The 21571-nt window shown below is 41.6% G+C and overlaps 1 protein-coding gene across 3 annotated transcripts in view; it reads left to right on the forward strand.

Annotated features, from left to right (window-relative positions):
• ATXN1 (ataxin 1) overlaps window positions 1–21571 on the forward strand; it is a 282081-nt gene that overhangs the window by 21145 nt on the left and 239365 nt on the right. For 2 of the 3 annotated variants that reach the window (XM_054058377.1, XM_054058391.1), the window contains exon 2: window positions 14740–14866. The exons of the other annotated variant lie outside the window; for it this stretch is intronic. The gene's annotated coding sequence lies outside the window, so the exon portion shown is untranslated. The remainder of the gene's footprint in view (window positions 1–14739; window positions 14867–21571) is intronic. 3 annotated transcript variants of the gene reach the window in all.

Below are 21571 nucleotides of genomic sequence, written 5' to 3' on the forward strand. Positions count from 1 at the left end.
AATTTTAGATCAGTAAAATGTTCTCCAGAAATGTACTTACACCAACAAAGCTGATGTGGGTACACACACTCTATCACAAGCTGCTGTTGCTGTCTTCACCAGAAGTTCTGTCCCTTGCTTCTGTCAGCACTTGGAATTTGGGGGACTTCTGCAAGGAAGTCACAGCAGGATCCTGCCTGGAGATGCAGTTCCTCAGTTCATTTTATAGCTAGTAAGTATTTGTTCAGTGTGAAACTCCCATTTCCAGCTGTTGAACCAGAGCGAGTCTTTCTTTTCCTCCCAACTTCCTGATAGCCATGGGTGGGGGAGAAGAAGTGTGTTCTCATTTCAGCATCCCTCATCCTCCTTGCTTTTCTGGAAGAGGAAGCAAGCAAGCTATTTCTGTTACTCATTTTTTCCTTCAGCCTCCTTCCTTCAGGATCTTTATCTCTTGTGAATCATTCCAGTGCCCATTCTTGCCCCTGATTCTAGCTTTTGCAAGCTTCAGCATGAAATTAGGGGGGTGGTTGGGTTTCTCTGCACAGCATGGGGCCCCGCTAGAGAACAGGTTGAGACCTTGGTAATCTCCATTCAGTGTGTTTGGCTGAAAGTGCTAGGATTGAGGAGCATCCCAAGCACTGGAGCCCTTTGCAGATTCAGGAAGCCAATGTCACATCAGTTTGCTCTCAGTTTGAGCTTGGAAAAGCAGGTCTTGTTGCCAAGATGTTTATTTTTTTATTTCTTTTTCTTAACAAAAGCTTAGTTTCTGTGGGAATTCATGACTGAGACCAGTGTCCACACTTGCCAGGGAGATCTTGCAACTGCAAAGCGTCTGGGTGGATTTTTAAGCCACATTTGACTAATACCACAAGAAATTATGTTTGATGCCAACACAAGAAAACCTTATGTGCCTTAAAACTGAAGGGTTACATTTCCCTGGGTGGTGCTAAGCTAAGGTGATACCAGTCATGGTGTAAAAAGACCAGGTATGTTCATGGTCCTGGGGTATGGAGTACTTCAGGCTGAGCAGCTATTGTGCTGCCTGACATGAATGAATGGGATGGAGAAGCAGGGTCTTTCGGCTCACAAGTGTGCTGACACGATTTCGTGTTGTGAGTGTAGAAGGAGTGAAACACTAAACTGAGACTGCTAATCTATGGTGATCAGCTAAGCAGTTTGGTCAGAAACGTCAGGGGTAGTGCACAAGCACAGTTCTTTGAGCCTCTTAGCGACCTTCTGCTTTCAGTTACGTCAGTATAAATCCATCACTTCTGTAGAGTTTCCACGTCAGTCTTATTCCAGTGCTCCCACAAGCAGAGCTGAGAGGACAGAAGGAAGGAGAAAGAGGTGAATGGAACAAAAATGCAGTCTGCAATTATACTACGCTTGTAGTATATTCTATTTCATGGGTTTCAACCATTTGGCCTAGTGGAGGCTGTTCTTTCTGGCCAACAAAAATTGTGAAGCCACAATGAACAACCAGTAGCACCCAAGACTTCTGCAGTAGCATCAGTGCAATAGAGATTCCGTTATGGAAAACCTCTAGTATGCAAGTATGTCCAAGCTACTGAACATGCAGTAGTAACAATCCCATTTTTTATGGCCACCCTACTCCTGTCTAGCTATCTGCTGATCATAGGCAGAAGAAACCACACGGTTCTCCAAGCCTAACTACATTCTTCCAGAAACCATGGCATAAAGAAAAAAAAAAAAAAAGACTTCAAAAAGGAGAAACATTTAAAAATTGCCTGGGAAGCGATGTGTGAGGTTCCTGTCCCTGACACAGTGTGTGTCTGGTGCACAGAAGCCGAAGCTTTTAGTGAGTGCAAAGGTAGTTGGGAAGAACCAGGTCATGCTACTCTTCAAATTCACTGCAGCAGCAGATCCAAAAGGCAATAAATTAATAGCTTAGCCCTCAGTTCTTACCTGTGCTGATCTTCAGGAACCCAGGATAAGGAAGCAAAGGTTGATCTAAGCTACCTTTAATCTGTCTTCAGTCTCAGCATTGGCCAAAGATCTCCTTTAACCAGCACCAGTTTATTAGAGTACTGCAGCAGTTGTTCCAAAAAATCCCAAACTCACTCACTCACAGCAAGTGCTCAGCTGGAGGCAAGCAGGTCGTGTACAAACGAGCTATGTTAGTTTACAGTTCTACTTCTACTGTGCCACCATGCACCTCTGTAAAGGCCATGCTGAAGTCCTTTGCACATTTCCATTGGGCCTTTGATCTCTGCCAGCACTGTGCATTCTGCTCCCCAGGGCAAAGAAAAATGTTTTTTACCACCAACAAATATGTAAGAGAGAAGTTACTATACCAAACACCTCTACTTTGTGAAGGAAGCATAGATTCAATTCCCTTTGTGCATCTGAAATGCTGCTGCCAAACCTGTGTTGTGAAAGGTCAGGGAAAACAAGTAGTAAGCTAACAAAAAATATTCAGTAATACCAGAGCAAGATGATGTGCATGACCTAGAAAATAAATTTGGCTTTGGACTGAACATAAAAGGATTTGCCAAAATCTTTGTCTGTCTTTTCAATTGAGAAAGAAGTTTACAACGTTGAAAGTAGCCATCAGGGTTCGATCTAAGGTTGGTCTGGACGAGGAGTGACTCTGCTAACCTTCCCAGAAGCTTAGCCAGGCCTTAGGACTGATCTTTCTCTGAGTAACCTGAGAGATCCCCCAACCTCGACACCAGGATGTCGGGACAAACCAGACTCGCTCTGGCTGCCCTGCAGTATTAGATCAGCTTCATCAACACAATATTGCCTTGCTGTTGTCTCTCTCTTTCTAACCCTGCAGATAGATTACAGCATTTCTCTGCGTTTGATGAGATCCAGTTTTGCTTACACCCTAATAATTGACCATGAGAAGAAATGAGTGACATGTACCTGTTATGAATTAGTGTATGCTGTTAGTTAAGCCTCTGAATGTGTGTTTAATTTTCAGGTGGATGCATAATTACTCTGTGACCTGTTTAGCATTTCAGACTCATTCCTTTCAAAGACTGGAGAGGAAAAAAAAAGAGGTTACATCCAAGCTGAAATGAAAAACACAAAAGACTTTTTTCTGTATCGTTTTAAAAAAGGTTTCCAAACAAATTTGTTTTCAAAGTAGTTTGTTCTCAATTCTAAAATGACAACTGCCAGCAGCTGGCTGGGAAAAAAACCAAAAGTTAGCCTGGAAAGTAATAAAGCTTACATGACCTGAAACTGTACAAATGTGATCCCATTTAGAACCACAGCTAGATTTCTTTGTCATTCTGGAAAAAATAGTGGAGTGTCTGGGGCTTTCTTTGTTACAATTTTTCTCAAAGGGATTTTTTTTGGGGGGGATGCAGCAGCTGAAGGAATTTTTATTGGTTACTTTTCTTTCAGAGCTTAGTGATAATGAGCAAGCAACATGATTTTGGCAGGAAAGTATCACATCGCTTGTTAGAGAATAAATTGTTCCCTCGGTTATGTGTCAAATGATAACCCTTTCTGGATTTATGGATTTTTCTATATGTTTGCTTAGAAAGTCATTACGAGCCCCTTTTAGCTGATAGCAGTAGCACGTTGTAGCATGTTTCTGCATGTCTTACAACTTGCTGGACAAGCTATTGATCAGGTAGGTCACTCTCAAGGAAGCAGAAAGTCACTCTGTGTGCTCTTGCTTGGATGGGAGATAAGCCTTGTTGCTAGTCTACAGTGTGCTGTCTCCCCTCTCTCTTTGCATAGAGCATGATAACTTCAGAAATCACTTGCTCCTTTCGGTTTAAGATTTCCAGCCTGACACATCACAGGGTAAGAAAGAAAAGAAGGAAAAAGCATAGCTTTTCAAATGGAGGAAAGTCAGTCCTTGTCCTTGCCAGATTCAAAAAAAGCAATGCTTGCCCAGCTCTGCTGTCTCTGTGTTGATTTCAGGGCTAAAAATTATGCGCACCTGTTATATTAGAGTGGATTGCTTCACAGAGCATATTTTCATTCAGATTCATGTAACTGTTGACCAGAAGCAAGGTTTAAAAGCCTGTTTAAAAATTAACCCATTTTAAAAAAAAAAAAATTGCATAACGCAGTAGCTCTCTTCAGGCAATTCTTCAGCTTTCTAGCATCAAGTAATCTCTGATGATGTGCAGGCTACGTTTAAAGGCAATGCATTCCTAACAGCTCCTGTGCCTGTGAAGTTTCATGCTGTTACTTTAAACTGGTAATTCTCTGATGGCCTTTATATTGTTATAGTGTGGAAACAAGTATGCATACTCATTTCTGCATTAATTTTCCTGGACACCATCTTTCAAATATATACCTTTAAGTGTGCCTGTTTCTGATTCCATGCCCCTAAAACAGCTCAGGCAAGGGATACAGGGAAATGCAGGAAACTTTTAAGTGCTTTAGGAATCCTCTTTGTCAAAAACAAATTTCATCACTGTGTTTTGTCTGTCAGAGCAGGAACAGGTGAAGGAGGTACATAAGAAAGAAATAATCCAAAGCTCATCGTAAATTTAAATCCCATAATTCAGAATGATCTGTGATTCCTGCTGTCAGGAACACAGAGCTAAGTAAAGGTTAGATTTCTTCTCATACTGTATTTTCATTCAGATTAATATTTAAGCCATGCTGGTGGTTGTGTCCAGGAGAACAGTTGGTCCTTTTACAGCTATAAATGGTAAGAGGCTGGGTCTGTTTAGAGCTCGCCTGTCAGCTGTTTGAGCAAGGCGAGCACCTTGCTGCAGCTGGCCCCAGACCGAGCATTTTCATAGCTCTCAGGCTCTGTGCTCTCACCAGCTTCACTCATTGGTTGTAGCTATCGCCCTCCTTGCAGCGACTGCTGCTGACAGTGTATCTCTCCTCAGCTGAGATTACTGCGTATGACCTACTTTGAAAATGGTGTGAAGCAAGGTTCACAAATTGTCTTGGAAGGATGCCACGAGGTTGGTGTGCAAACATGCGCGGTCTGGGAGGCTTCTGGCTGAGCAGAACTGGCTGTCTCCATGTCCTTCCAGATGCAGTGCGCTTTCCTTTGCCAGCCCCGGCTTCACAATCCATCTTTGTGCTCTTGAGTGAGGCATATTGATTTCCCAGGCAGGCCTGCTAGGTTAGAGAGCCTCTGGCCAATAAGTCCTCCATGCCTTTTTGCTCTCAAAACAGCTGAAGTTGTAATAAAGATGAATAAAGGGTTTCAGGCTGAGCTGTCAGCTGAAGCCTAGCAGTAGTAGTAGTAGTAGTAGTTGTAGTAAAAGCAGTAGTAGTGGTATCAGAATACAAGTCACAAAGGAGAGCTAAGCGGTGATATTTTATTTACACGGTTCATCTGTTTACTATAATCTGCTCATTTATAGTGTAATGTAAACTTGCAATTACCAAAGCTGCTTTCCATGCCAGATAAATGGTTTAACCTGTATGTCATTCCAAAATACTGATAGAGGTGAAAATTCAACAGAAAGAAACAGCCTGGAGAATTGCAGCCTGAAAGCTGTACGGGTTTGGGTTGGTTTTTTTTTTTCCTTCCTTTTTTTTTTTTTTTTTCTTCTTTCTCTTCCTTATATAAGCTCTGTGCTGCAGAGGAAAGTTTCCACAGACTCAGAAAGATCATATGCAGTTTCAAATCTACTTGAAAGATAAGGCTCTTTTTTTTCCCCCTCCCCAAGGCTAATGTATTACATACCTACTCAGAACAGGGCTGCCTGTTATCTGATAAGATAATTAGCATCAGACACTAGGAGAAGCATACGTACTTTTAAAAAGGAGCATTACTGACTGTTCACAGAGAGTTAAAGAGCGTGCTTATCAGAGCTTTTCCATGCAGAAGACTACTATTTGACTTTGGATCAAGAAGTCCTTTATTAAATTAGCAATGCAAATGTGTTTTACTTTATACATGTGGAACTTAAGTGTGCCGGACAGCCTCCCTCTAGAGTACTTTGGGGCTTTTTACAGATTTACAAGGGCCAAGAGTTCCAACTTGGGCTCTGAGTATTTCTTTTTTGTTTGTTTTATTCTCTGTAAAGACATCTGTTCTACATGGCTTTCCACCTTGGCCGCAGTTCAATTTCCGCTGATTTCCATGAACTCCATTATGAAACCCAAATGCAGGCCTCCTTTTGCATCAGGATCAGCCCGTGACTCCTGAACATAGACCTGCAGCTTACAGATGCCTTCAGCCACCTCTTCCCAAACACGTGGCTATGGGGAGCAGCCAGTGCCTCGAGGAAAGTACACCTCATCCTCCAGCTTGTCCCTCCCCTGCTGATTGACAGTCACGAGCCCTTGAAGTCAAGCTATAGTAGCTTGAAACTAGGCAAAACTGAGACAACATTTTATCAGCTCTAAAAGCAAGATGCTTACCCTGACCAATGTGGTCTTTGGTGGTTGCTAAACAGCTAAAATGATCAATGGGGAAGAGGGCAGGACCTGAAACAAGAACTTGACATCTGACATTTGACAGTTTGGTTTGTGAGGCAGCTGGCCCATAGGCTGGAGCTGCTGTCTGAGCATGCCTGCTGGATCCTCTGCAGCAAACCCTTCTGGCCTGACAGTTGTAATAACAAATACCATAACTAGACTGATATTTTGGCCTGGCAGCATCTTTCATAAGTCTCAGCTGGGAGTGACTGTTTTAATGAAAAATGTTAATAGATGAATTGTTTGCCCATGAGTTGTTACTTGTAGTGTAGAAGGCACAAAGCTGGTTTTAGTGGTTATTCTTTTCTTTTAATAACATATGTGGAGGTTTCTGGGGATGTGGCAGTGCTCCTCACCTAAAAGGTGGGGGAAGGATTCTGAAAAACATGTGGTGTCCTTGTCACTTGCATCATTCTGTGAGACCACATGAGGTGTGATGGCAGCCCAGGGAAGTGGAGCCAAAGGAGGGGAGTTCAATTCTTGTCCCTGTTACAGGGCTGCTGGCAAAGGAGAAGAGTTCTCAGCTGACCCCAAGGGGACTGCAGTATGCATATGCAGGCCCAGGTTATTTGCAGATGGGAGCATCAACTGCACAGGACACATGTACCCTCAAGATGTTTTTCCAATTGATTGCAAAAGAAGAAATGGTGACTGATGCAAGGAGGAGGCAAATCCTTCCCAACCCCGATAAGCCTTGTTAGTCTGACTGAAAGATCTGATGCATTAACTTGTGGGGCTTTGCTCTTTTGGCAATCAGCCAGTCTGTTGGATCAGCAGACCACAAACGGGGAATGTGGTTGGAGCAATACAAACCAGGTCAACATAATGTTTCTTTTTTCCTTTTGTGTTGCCTGTGATTTAAGAAAACATTTTGGAGTAACAGAACAGATCAGAGAGACAGAAATGCAACTGCTGCCACGCATGCTTAGCTTTCAGCTCCTGTTATTCTGTCTGCCCCCAGTGCTTCCCAAAAACAAGGGAAGACTTGAGCAGAACAAAAAGACAGCTCGTGGGTAGTGGCAGAAACGTTGCCTGACACAGACAAGGATGCAAAGTACTGCAATATACCTTGCCACTGCCAGATATCTACTTCTCTAACATTACAGAAGGAGCCTAATGTTGTTTTATAAAACTCAGCTGATGCTGCTCCCCTTGTCATGTGTCTTGTATGAGGTATCTTCTTTCACAGCCTCTGCTGAAACATCCCAGACATTCAAGCTCAATCAGGAGAAGAAATGTAACACGGTCTTTCCAGGTTTGAGCAAATGGGTATTGAAACAGTGTATTTTTGGCAGAAGTAAATGGAGGTTATGATCTCCCACTTTTGATCTGAGTCTTCCATCACAGCCAGTGTGCGCTCTGCTAAGATTCATTCATGCATCTGTCTTTCAAAGAGCGAGATCATACAAACTATCACACAAACCTTAACTGTCCTCTGCTAATAAAGCTGATGAAAATTAATCTCTAGCATCAGCTGTGAGGCAGCCAGTAACTTGATCCCTGTTACTGAGGTTTCAGGGTAGCGCAGGGCACTGAGACTGTCCTTGTAACTTTGGTCAGTGAAAACTGGTAGTGTGTAATTATTTGTTGGGTCACTTTGGTATTTGATACTGTTGATCATCAACCTGTGTTGAGTAGCTGTGCATGTCAGTGGAAGCTCCAGGAAATCATTCTGTTCCTTCTCCTAAGTCACAAGCACTAGCTCTTTTCCTGTATCCAAACCCCTCATCTCTGGCAGCTGACAAGGCTTCTTCCATGCACATGTGAAACCATTGGAGACGGGGGGAGATTACATGCTGAGCTGAAGTGCCTGCTTTTCTGTAGATGCTATTTAGGTTTTCATATTCTGTATTGCAAGCATAATTACTGCCTTTCCCTAATTATCTTAGTGACTACCTGAAGTTGGCATTGCACTGCAGAGCAACTGATCAGAAGTGGACTAGACAAGTCTGAGATTACAGTTGTATTAAATAACTATATCAATGTTACTTAAAATCACATATAATCTGAATTGACTGTGATATCTTAAGACTTACTTACTTGCGAATGCCAGATCAGCTCTTAAAAGGATGTAAACCTAAACCAAACCAGACATGGTTTAACATTGAAATATGAGAATGTCCATCTGTTTGACTAAAATGGATTTTAAAGTATACCTTTAGAGAAACTAATGTAATTTTTCCTAGCAGTTTATAACTAGGTGATGACTGTAGAAGCAGCGGAGTACTTTGAAATTATTAAATCCATAACTATTCCAGGTGCTGAGGGCCTTTGACATTTGTTGCACCTCTGTGAACTTGTGGGCTTTAGTACTTGCCCATGGAATACGCACAGAAATAGGAAAGTTCCACCTCCATTTCACAGGGACCAGACTGTTGTCTTCACTCTGTTGGGAGCAGTGCAGCCGCGGTGGTCCACATAAAATGATAACTGCATTGGAAATCACATGCTCAGAAAACTGGAACAAATGGGAGCAGTCTTATCAGTTTACCATGCACACATTGCCATAGGCCTCCTGTTCATAAATATCTCCCCATTTTCTTCTCTCTGCTGTGCACAGAAGTTCTGCTTCATCGCATGGAGTCCTGGGTAGGTTTTAAAATTTGATCCTGGAAGGCTTCCAAGGAAATGGCCTTCTCTGTTTCTGAGATGGGGCCTTCCTTTACGATCATGATTGCATGCAAGTGCATTTTACAGAAGCAATGAAACTGTCAAGCCACAGAAGGAAGCTTTTGGACCCAGGACTTTCCCAGAAGCTGTGCCTAGACTGAGGAAATGTATTTCTGCAATGAATAAGATGTCAGTAGACATCATCGCTTTTGGAAAATGTCAGACTCCCTCTGTAAATTATAGAAACACACAAGTGCATGTGTAATCCCTACAGGATTAATCAAGCTCTTTCTCCTATGGGGTGCTAGGGAAGGAAAAGTGGGAGAGATTATTGTTGCTATTTTTACATGCTTGGGAGCTGCTAAGCGATTATAATAATGGGAGTCATAATTTACTTCACCAGTGCATTTGGGGATGAGACAGTGAACTGACTCCTCAGAGAAATACAGGATACGTATTCTAAATGGCAGATGCTGCAGAGGAGAGGGCTCAGGCACTGGGAAAGGGAGACTATGGATGAAACTGGATTTCTGTTCCGCTCCCCCGCTTTAATTTGTTTCTGCTACAAGCAAAGTAGGCACCACATTTGCAATCTGCAGGTTTGGTGAAAGCATTCACACCTGCTGCCTGAAGGATGGTTCAGCAAAAGAAATTCAAAAGTTTATTCAGATTCTTTTTTTCTTTTGCTGTTCCGAAAAAAGAAGCTCATTCATATGCACTTGACACTGAGAGGTAAATTTTCAGTGCAGTGCAAGGTGACTTAACTACATGATATTCAGGAACAGTAATGGGAATGCTGCAGGAAAATCCTCATGCCAAGGCATGTGAAAACATCTGCAGGCGAATCCACTACCTTGTGGCAATGGGAATCCTGGTCAATGAATTTTGTGCTGGGTGCTGAAACAAGTAAAATCCATGCCACAAATCTCCTATCTGCAGCACTCGGATTCTCTCTCTTTGAGATTCTGTGCAGACTTCTTCCTGGTGCATTGCATTAATATTAAATTAACAACACACTACTCACATGGAATTTACATTCTAAAAAAAGCTCACATTATGCTGTAAGCCTTTTATTACAAAATAATAGCAGTCGTGAGGTTAAAGTTTGTTCATACAGTTTTCTATAGAACATCTGTACATTTTTTATGGAGGATAAAAGCTACGTTCCATGTGTAGCTTAGTCATATGAATATAGATAATGAGTAGTTTATTGAATTTCCTTTTTGATTTTACCATTCACTTACATTCATATGAACCCTTTCCATGCAAAACATACCAGATTTTTGTAAGTGGTGCTTTCTTTTCAGAAACACTAATTTCTCTGTCAGTATTCTGCAGAGGATGTGACCTGATATGAAAGGGACCTATTCCTCCAGGATTTAGCTTGTAGCTAGAGGCATAAATTGGAGATTCTCTGAAGTGGATTGTAATCCACACTGGAGAGAATAAAGAGAAATCACTAGATCCATATGGAGCGGGACCTTGAAAAGCTTTATGAGGACCACATTCATTGGAATAGTTACCCAGCATCCAAGCCATGTAAGCCCACACAGGCTTCAAAACCAAAATATTTCAGGGCTTTTGTGGCCTTCCATGATGCGGAAGCTGGATAGAATTTTTATTGAAGCTGGCCCTAAATAAGCACAAGAATTTTGTAATCAGTGCATGGTTTAACAGGAAGCCAGAAGAATTCTTTTAATACTGGAGAGATATGGTGGGAAAGCATAGCCCTAGATACAGTCCTGGCTGCTGAGCTCGAAAAAAATTTGCCTGCAAGCAAAACTAGCTGGGAGTACTGAAAACTCCTAATTAAGCTGAATGGGAAAAAGGTATGTATCAGAATGTCATTTTTTTACTGCATATATGTAAGCCATGCCTTACTTTTTGAATGCTGACCCTTCACCCCATAAAAATTCTTTCAATACCTTAAATAAACTCAGTCCTTGAATGCTGATTCCCCCTCCTCTTCTTCTCATCTTGTAGAAGCACTTTCAATTATTGGTGGAGAACCCTGGATACAGTGCCAGAGCTCCTTAATGCCATTCCAGGTGTCAAACAGCAGGGACTGTTAGAAAGTGATATGTAGCAATCCTCAGACCCTGATGGCATTTCATCATTAAGCTTAGATTCTGGAACAATTGTTTGCTGTATTGCCGAAAGTCTTAGAGATTACAGCTTTGGTACTATTGATATGAAACAGGCAAATAAGGGACCATTGAATGATGGTCTAGACTCAAAAGGGACTAGGTTATATTATGCCATGAACTTGAAATCATCCCAGTGCTCTCCGGCGAGCCTTGTGCCATGGCAGTCAGCAGAGGTACCGGAAGGGGTGGGTATTCGAACTACAGCTGTGTTTTTTCACCTTGAAATTTTATTTTCCTGTTTTTAGATGCAGATATTTGGATAGTGTTAAGTCCAAAGGGGCATTAACCAACATCTGAAAACGCTTAGGAGATCCAAATAAGCGGATGGGGCTCACTTAGGGTTTAGATAGGTGGATCTGAGCTCATTCCTTTAGCTTCAAAGTATACATGTAAGTGATGATGATTTCACACGGAGCAGCATGTAAGCATTTCAATAAACAGAGTGTGCATTGTATAGCAAAATCAAAGCTATGCAGTAATAACTACCCTGCAGCTAAATGGATGCTTTTATCCACAGCTGAATCCTTAGAGGGATGATGTAGTTTTTAGTCATTCATTGCCATGTGACTTATTAAAACAATTAACAGGCAAAAAAAGTGAGTATTTTGAGTGGTTTGGCAAAGACTATACAGAGTGAAGTTCAAGCACAGTGAGTTTCTTACCTCAGTTGGTAGCAGAGTGTGCAAAATGGCCAAGGCTGCAGTTCTCTTCTTAGCTCCCTTTCTAACACACTGTTTAACCTTGGAAAAGTCCTCCAGCCATTTTGGGTTTGCCATTCATTATGAACTTGAAAGTCAGATCAGCTTCTCTAAAAGATTCACAGGCTCCCTGGGCAAACCTGGGTCGAGATCTGGGGCTGAGCCTGATGGGTTTATAATTTGAGCCCTGTATACATGAGGTTTGAGGTTTTCACATGTACACAGATGAAACATAATGGTTTCAGCTGAGTTTTGCTTTGAATTTTGGGTTCAGCTGCACTGCTCACTTAAAGGGAAGGCCTGAAGGTGATGAAGCTAACTGAAGAAACTGTCCACTGAGGGCTTCTAGGGGAAATCCAGATAGTTTCACTCAGTCCAATTTAAAATTAAAGCCCTAGATGTATGGTTTGCTGTGGTTTTTGTATTCAGTGCAATTACGCATACATACACTGTTCCAGGAGGAGAATATAAGAGAGGCAGGTGTGTAACATCAAAAACCTGCAAGATGATTTGGACGGAAGATCTCTGCACACAAACCTGCAAACTTTGTGAGTGACAATGCAGATTCTCCCTTTTTGAATTTAGTTGCTTGCTTCCATTTCCGCCTTCACAACCATCCAAACAGTACAGTGCAAACAAAACTTGTGGTGATTTTAACTGTGAGGTACCCCGAGACTTGCAGGACTGGTCTTTTAGATTTCCTGCTGGGTAGCAAATAGATACTTGGTTAGTCTGGTCATGGCCATGGTGGAAATGCACCTTGTGTCTGTTGTCCAGGTTACTCTGTGTGGTAGTAGGACTTTGCTAGATCTACGTGTCTCTGTCTGGCCTTGTGTGCTCAGGACCTGCAGATCATTTTGAGGTCCAAAAGGCTGGTGAAGCCTGAAATCAGCAGTAGTTTGTCAGTGGTTTAAACTTATTCCTTGCTGTAGTCCTGTGGACACCAGCTTATACCCCACGCCTTGACACACAGTCAGTGCAGAAAGCTAAATAACGCAGGCTTAGCGGAAGAGGTTTTCGCAAACAATTGTTATTTTTTTAGGCAACAGAGTTCAAGGGCGTGAAAGCTAGGTGACCTCTGGGTTTGCTCAGGCTGTGTCTGCACCATAAGCACGGAAGCAATTGCCAGCGCTGGATTTACCTGGCTGCCATGGGCTGTGTCCAAGCTTGGGTGAGACACAAGTACTGTTCCTCCTGCTCCCATGCTGGAGGGACCCTCGGAGGCCAGGCGGGCTCAGGCTGGAGTCATCACCCCAGTTTGCACAGGGGTTGTATGGGGGAAAGGAGCATAGGGGCTTCAGGGCCAGCTGGCTCCTGGGGATGCAGCCAGCTGCTCCTCAGCGCTCGGGGGAGGACTTCGGGGGGCAGAGTCTGGCACTGCACTGTGTAACTTTATTTTAAAAGCTAACTGTGATTTTTATATGGAGCTTTTTTGTGCCAAAAATACAGTTCTTTTTATTTAGTGAAATATCCTTTGGAAAACTGTAAAATCATGACAGGTTTTCATATTTATTTTACATTCACTTCAGGATTATACACGATCAGCTTTAGGGCCTTGCAGGAGCCAAGAGAATATAAAGGTTGTCAGAAAATTGGAGGCTTTATAGCAGGCTGTTCTGATTTAACTGGCAGACCATTTAAAGTTACTGAGATCTAGGGAGAAGCAGAGCTTTTCAGAAATGTCAGTCTTCTAAGGAGAGCACTGCAGCTTCTGATTGGCACCCACTCTCCTAAGTACTGACCTCAGCACCGGCAGGAGAACGGCAGCAGCATCTTTAAGCTATATTTTGTTATTATTGTTCAGAAGTTTCCCTCTTTCTGAATAGATAAGTTTCCCCCAGAGATGTAGTAGCATCTGGGCTTTCTTGCAGCTGAGTTTAAAGCCGCCTGGTTCCCCGAAATGAAGTGACAGCTTTTAGTCTTCCACAAGAACGTGTGAATGTATTCAGGTTCATTTATAACACACAGAGAAGAAAATTGATATTAAGGGGGGGAGGAAAAAAAAAAAGGATGAAAAAGAAAAAAAATCTTTGAGGGCTTCATCTGCCCAGGCCATGAAGTAGTAAAATGCATTCACATACTTCAGTCCACGTGAGCAGGGTGGCGAGATACACATCGACACACATGCCCATGCACGCACGCGCGCGCACACACACACACACACAGAGTGCGCACAAGCTGGGATCCTTTTCAACCAGTGGAATTATTCCTTGGGTCAAAGATATTTTTCTTAGTTCTAATAATAAACGCTGAAATCTGGGGTTAGCGCAGCATACGAAGATAGCCTTTAATATACACAACATGGGTTATGTCAAACTGTCCAAAATACAATGACCACATTGTTTCTCTTCCTTCCCCCCCAACCCCCCCCCAAAAAAAAAAAAGTATAAAGGAGTATCATGCTACAGACAGCACATTTTAGTCTGAAGTGGATCTGGCAGAGGATTTCAATGGAAAGTTGATTTATTTCAAGGGATTATGGGAGTCCAGGGATAAAGCTGGCACCCGGCCACAGGGAGAGCCCTTGACCTAGAAGCAGGAACAGTTTTCAAAGCTGTACATGTACATAACTGAGCAGAACACTTTAATTTAGTGCAGAACATAACCTGAATTCCTTCTCTGAGGGAAGATGAAAGAAAGAAATTTTACTTCTTAGTAGGATGTTGGAAGCTGTATCCAAAGCTCTTTGCCTATTTTACATCTTATTCTGCAGCATTGCAGGAAGCAATTGTTTGTGACAAAAGGCCACTTTCTTCCCTGCTTAACTGGGAAAGCAAATTGAGCTGCCACTCATAAAACCAACTGGTTGCAGAATTAATTTGCTTTTCCTGATAGACAAAACAAGTTAACAGGCCACTGCAGGTTACTTGCTGAATCAACATATGAAACATAATTTCATTGTCTTTCCTCCCCCCTTCCTCTAGGCCCTGAGCAGTAATTATAAAGACTTCGAATCTCCCTAGTGACATCAGCTGGTTACAAAAATTTGGATCACGGGAATAATGTAACCCAGTGCCTGCTTTCAGCAGCATCCTTCACACTCCAGAGAAGGTAATTCTATACAAAATACTCTTCTGTACCTATGCTCTATTAATTTTCGTGGTAGTTTTCAGTAAGCTTCACACTGGGATTCACATGATCTGGCCTGTTCCTTAGTCAGAAAGTACAAAGCATTAACAGCAACAGAACGAGTCTTTAAAATGATATTTTGGAGCATTTCACAAAGACTGTGTATTGTATCAAACATGCCATAATAATTACAGTTGCTAAAACTTCCTAAGCAGTAATAGGCTTCTAGCTCAGCTGGCCTTGAAATCAATCATAAACTTCAGCCGCCTAATTAAGTGCTTTATTCTGCAGCTCTTAGTCTGGCCAGACGTCCACAGGCATCTGTAGGTATCTGACCTGAACCAAGGACTCTGGGTTTCAGCCCTGTGTTTCCAGACAGTGCGTCTGACTGATACTGCAGAACCGCAAAATGCCAGATGGTTTCAACATATTACATAGCTCCCTGTATGGGCATCTACCAACAGTGTGTGCCTTCCTGTAAAATTTCACATACTGAAACAACTTCTTGCAGTATGGAGACAACACTGTGCCTGAAAACAAAGATTTAACAACTTTGGCGTTGCTCAGCCTCTTGTCAACTTCTGGTCTGGGAAAAATTTTCAGCTGTTCTAAAATTAGAAGATAACGTAATGCTGGCTCGAAAAGGGCATAGTCTGGGCAGGCTTCTTCATTATCAGCTTCCTTGTTGAACTTTAATCCTTATTTTATGACCCTTCCGCTGTTTTGGATTTACCTTGCACTATGGGCACAAACTGCCCGTCGTGGCAGATTTGCACAGTAATTATGCTGTATGCATTAAAATGAGACTAATGGATTCATTTCACTTGTCAGCTATAATAAATGGGGATTGAGAGGCCTTCCCACTACCCGACCGATGGCTGGGGTAGATACCAGAAAGGAGATTTGCAGTCTGGGGGATCAGAGAGTGTGGTTCTTTCATGTTACCTATAGCAATCTTGACTGAGACCACCAGGTCCTCTTGCAGGCTAACTGATCTGCTGGTTTCCTCGTAACTCACACAGAAATACCCTGGATCTCAGGAAACTGGCTCTGTGCGGTGGAGGGAGTCCCTTTCCTCGGTGGATGCATACACCCTTTTGTCAGGCTCTGGAGGGCAGGTCCTGACCCTTTGCATTTCCTGAGCTAAGCCTTTCCATGCTCTGAGGTTCTTTGAGCACCCAAAGGATGCCTCTGGGCATGCCCTGAACTAGCTCTGGGGGAATGGTGGGATTCCTGCCTGCTTCACTATTTAATCTAGGAAGGAGAAAGAAGATAAACAGCTCTCAGAGGGAAGCTATTTGGTTAGTCCTGAGTCCTTAACATGAGCAGTCAAGGCAGCTTTGCACTCGTGTGTACTTTTGTTAGCTCTGCTATTTTGGACCTAGCGCCAGGTACTATAGGAGATGAAAGAAGTGCAAGTGCACGGGATAAAACCTGGCTTCATTTGACATGAAGAAGAGTTTGAGAGTCCCTCCAGGAGCCCCATGAAATGGAAGGGTATTAAAGCCTGCCTGCAGACACTTGCCAGAGGCTTTTCTTGAGCATACCTGTTTCTTCAAAACATGTAAGAATCAGGCCTTGCATGCCTGATCCTGAACTAAGCAACACAGAAATGTCTCCCAGTGCACGTTGAAGAAAACGACGAACTGCTAACTCAATTTACCCCTCATGCAGCTGCATGGTCAGTTACACGTATTTGGTAAGGTTGGCTTTGTCCTCACCATCCCTGCCACGATGCTCAGGAATCCCTGAGAGCCTGAAAGGCTGCCACTACGGGGCAGGATCCACTGTACTACATAATACACTGTACATCCCTTTGCCCGTGCTTCTCGCCGAGTCCTCCATGTCCTTTCTGAAGAAGTCTTAGTTTCGAGATGGCACAAGTACTCTAGCGCTTCCTGCAGACCTTGTAATCTAGGGTATTCATCCACAGCACATTCTTCAGGAGAATTTTGCATCAGGATTTCATGAAGAGATACAGAGGAAGGAGGAATGCATTTTCTTTAAAGGCTAAAAAAAAACCCCAAACATCTTTGTGTGTGGAATGCTTTTTGCAGCCAGGTTACCAGGGACATTCTTTGCAGAAAGCTGGGCTTGAACTAATTTTCAGCTTATGTTTTAACTCCCCTGCTTGGCATTAGTACTAGTAAGTTTGTAATCAAATACATGGCAGCTGCACCAGTGGGCCAACAAGGTCACTTTTAATTCACAGCCCTGTCTGTGGTTTGGTGGGGAAAACAAAATTCTGAAATCCCTTGGGAAAGGGCTGTCTTGATGTGGCCAGGCATCTTAGCAGTACTAAGTATTTATATAGCAGTTTTTCTACCAATAGAAATTTTAAAAAGGGAGAATAGAAACACTTCATGTTGCTTTTACATAATGAAGAAACACATAACTGATTTTAGTGAGTGTTGCTCATAATTACCCTCTTTCATATCTACTAATCATGGCAAAGAACAAGAGAACTCTAATAACAGTAGTGTTAACTGAATAAAGTTGTAGATACTTTAGCTTTGGTGAATAATTTGTCTTCCTTGATTTGATTTACTAATATCTTAGTTGACAAGACTCCCCATTCTGTGTATTCATTTTGTAGTTAGAGAGGAATTGTTTATAATTTACAGTTTAAGTGCGAGTGCTGTTATTTTGCACTGTCAATGAGCATCTGTTACAGTAGATAGCTCTTCATATGTTAGCGCCATGAAAAACTAAAGCATACCAGCCATGTTAGCAGTCAGTTTATGAGCACCCTGCAATGTTCCACTGTGTAGAGGCAGATTTCTCATGAAAGGGCAAAAAATGGAATTGCATTCGTGTACTCTGTGAGGTCATCTACAGCAGGATGAGCCTGGGTTACCTGTGTTGGGCTCACTCACACCAGCTATGCGAACCAGATTCAACAACCTGGTTCTCTGGGGGGGGGCTGGGGGTGGTAAAGTCCATGCTAAAATTTGTTTGTAGGTATTTAATTGTTACCTGGTTATCACTACAGGCATCCCAGGGTTTTAACCACAGGCTTTCCAGAAGATAGCCTGTGTACTTTCTGCTTTTATAAGGCAGCTTATAGGTAGACTGTAATTAGAAGATCTGAATTAGATACAATCATGTGCAGGCAAACTCCAGCATGGTTTTAATGGTTGGCTTTGCCAGTACAGGCAGGACCAAGCCATTTCAAAGCACATTGGAATTAATGTTGTTTACCTTGTGACAAAACCCCAAACCCCTTCAATGAACCCTACAAGAGACCTGACATATTTAGGTTTGGTTATCAAGCTTTTCTTCTTTTATACTTTATTATAAGTCTTTATTTCTGTTTGTTTGTTTGTTTGCCTGCAGAGCACAGTAAAAACAGTAGTTTATGAGAATCCTTTTCACTATACCTTGGTGGAGAAGGCAAGCAAGAGCTCTCAGCAGTGCAGCTGGCACCAGGCAACTCTTGTCTCACTTGCCCAAATGGTACTGTACAAGGTTTTAGTACTACGGGCAAGGTCATCACCCTTGTTTAGACATGCTGCAGCTTTGAACTCCTAGATCATACCATCACTATGTGTATTAAGATTCTTTCTAAAGAAATATCAGTTGTGTCCTCATAGATCAAATCAAATCCTATACTGACTATAGGTGCAAAATTGCATTCAGTTTGGGTTTCCTTTGCAGCTAAAATTGAGCCTTAACTGAGCTTTTATTTTTTTTTTTTTTTTTGAGTAAAGCCGATCATATAAAGTCCACAATACTAGTAGCTCACGTTGATCTCATCTGTGGTTGTGGATCCTCACAATTTTAAGAAATCAGGCCTTACGTTACCTGCTAGAGACCACATAGCTCAACAATGATGAGTGCTGTACTTTTTCCAGCTACTCATGAACTTGCACAAGTATGAGGTTTAAAAGAACATGAAGAAATGTCTTCAAATGTAATAAAGTTTAAATAACAAAGAATTGCACATTGATAGTTACATTGAGCATTTGTTGTTCCATTCTACCTCGCATTTCCTTTGATCTAGTTTTAAGTTATTGAAAACTTTGTTAAAGTCCAAATTCCACAACCCCCACCCCTAAAAGTGTCCTTTTGTCTTAGACTCACATTTTGAGAAGCCTGTTTCTTTTGTGTTACTAAAATGCCAAGATTTTAATGGAATGCTTTATTAGGTTTCCAAATGCTTCTGGCCAATAACAAGCAAAGTTCAGCTCAGTAGTTTTAATCTCAGAAACATCAAATCTGTTTTCCCTGCATGTGAGAAGAGCCATGCAGCTCTTAAGAAGATTAAAGCTATAAATTCTAACATTACAGGGGCCAATGCTTTCACAGTTTAAATCAGGCTGGGTTATTTTACACAAGTTTTTCCTCATGTGAATTTCCAAGACTATTGATAGCCTTCAGTTTTGCCTAGGCTCCCCCCTCCCCTCCATACTCAGGTATGCTATTTGTAGTAGGTGAATGCATCGCTTTTTCTTCTGTTCTGCCTCTCTGTTTTATTTTAATGTTGAGAGGTGAATTATATAATTTTCATTACCAGTGCAGCTCACAAAAACATCTGTTACTCAAAGACATCAGGATCACCAGTCAGCCACCCTCAAAAAAAGCAGCTGTAAATCTAGAGTGCCTATACTTTCTAAATGATAGGAGGCTTTTATATTAATCTCCTGGACATGGCGAGGAGCTGGTACAATGCCCAAATACAAGTAAATAAACTCAATTAGTAAAAATAGACACGATGTGGCAGTTCAATATATGGCATTTAAGCATGCGTGCTACAAACCAGAAGTGCTTGGTTCAAGTCCCAGAAACTCTGTTTTGTACGTATGATTCAGGTATTTTCCTGGTTGCCAAATACCTTGTAAAAAACAATAGTAGTAGTTTATTTTCCTGAAGATATAGTACTGCTGCCATTTACACAGGTGTAAATCTGGAGAAACTCAGCTGACTTGCTAGGACTCTGGATGTTCAGTAACTCTGAAAAAATAACACTTTTCAACTGATGCTTGAAAGCTAATATGCAAACTAGCTTTAATGTTCATGTGTTTTATATATGCAGAATTACCTGGAATGTATTATTATATAGGCAGATAAGAAACATTTGCAAGAAATACTTTCTGGAGCCTTGTTCTGTGTAGCAGGGCAAGCTTGGGTACATTAATTTACAGCTTAAAGGAAAGTCTCTTTCTTTACCTCCTTTAGCAATGGAGCAGACTACACATCTTTTTTTTATGGCAAGCTGATCAAAGTCAAATTATTCAAGCGCAAGTTCTCTAAGATCCCTGTGCTTCGCTGCATAACAGAAGGGCTTAGGTCTGGGTGTGGTGTTCTTGACCTTCTAGTCTTTTGTCTTTTCAGCCTGTTTTACTTCCTCTGTCTGCCCAGTTTTAGCCAGGAGAGTGATCTAAAGAGACCCTGTTTGTTTTCCAGGCACATTATGATAGGCTGCCATTGTGTAACGACATACAGTATGCAGGATAAAACACCCTGCTTATTATAGTGTAGTTAAAAGGCCTGTCACTATTTCCATTTCAGATTCCTATTTTCAGGAGTTTACTACTGAGCCGTAAAAAATTGCAGGCAGGAAACTTGGCAGCCGCATTCCCAGCCTAAGAGCAAATTCTTTTACCAACTTTAAATAAATTAATTAATTAATATTAATGGCATGTGCTCCCAGCATGCAAAATAAAGGAGGTTTTGTTGTTGTTTTGGTTTGGTTTCATTTATCCTTGAAACAAAAGATGAAGATTAAGGGGAGTATTTACATACCAAGAATCCCTATACAAGACTTGTACAATGTACCAGGATTAGACTTAACAAGTGATGGAGATGATTATCTGGGGGGCATTCCTAATTCTCCTAAAAGGAATATCAGTATAGAAGGGCTATACACGTACAAGGAAAAGGTGAGGAGAGCAGAAGAGAGTTGTGTATCACAAGTACTTACAATGCTGACAAACTACAGCTTGATAACCACAATGGGCAAGAGTGAAATTCTTTGGGGTTAGCTTGAAAGGAACAAATATCAAACCAAAACAGTAACACCGCAGAACTGATCAGTTTGAAGTGGAATAGCTAATAGGTGAAACATTTTCATGGCAAATGTATTTTCAGAAAATTTTAACAATTTGGATTTTAATTTTACAGCCAGATATTAAGAGTTTGAAGTCCTGAAGAAAAGTAAAACCCCATTTTTGGTCTGTTGTCCCAGTAGCAGAGATTTTAAGCTGGTAAATGCTTGTAGCTTATCTTTCCATTCACTGAAGGCTTGATTACTATAAGGATTCTAGGAAGTGGTGACAACAAACTACATTAATTTTGCATGCTGTTAAGGGAAAGTAATGCTACAAGGGTAGCAGATTCAGAGGAAGCAACATACTGGAACCTAAGAAAGCAAATAAATATTTTGGCTAATGAGAAACATTAAAAATGCTTACGTGTAAGAAGGTGAATTCTCAGAAAGAAGCATAAGTAGGGAATATCAGGTTACGATTCTTCTTCAGAAGAAAAGGGGCTTGGTGGTTGTTGGAATTCCTTTTTTTCATTTTGTTTTTGGGAAATTATAATTTTTTGTAGGTTAAAATAAGAAAATACTGTTATTTCACTTTTGGAGAAATCTACTTTTTTGTTCCACTGACCATTTGCTATTTTGGAAAAATCAGCTGGTCTCAAAACCGCAATCTTTTTCTCAAGATAACTGTTCTGAGAGAT

The sequence above is a fragment of the Cuculus canorus genome, chromosome 2 (genome assembly GCF_017976375.1).
Source record: "Cuculus canorus isolate bCucCan1 chromosome 2, bCucCan1.pri, whole genome shotgun sequence".
NCBI lineage: Eukaryota > Metazoa > Chordata > Aves > Cuculiformes > Cuculidae > Cuculus > Cuculus canorus.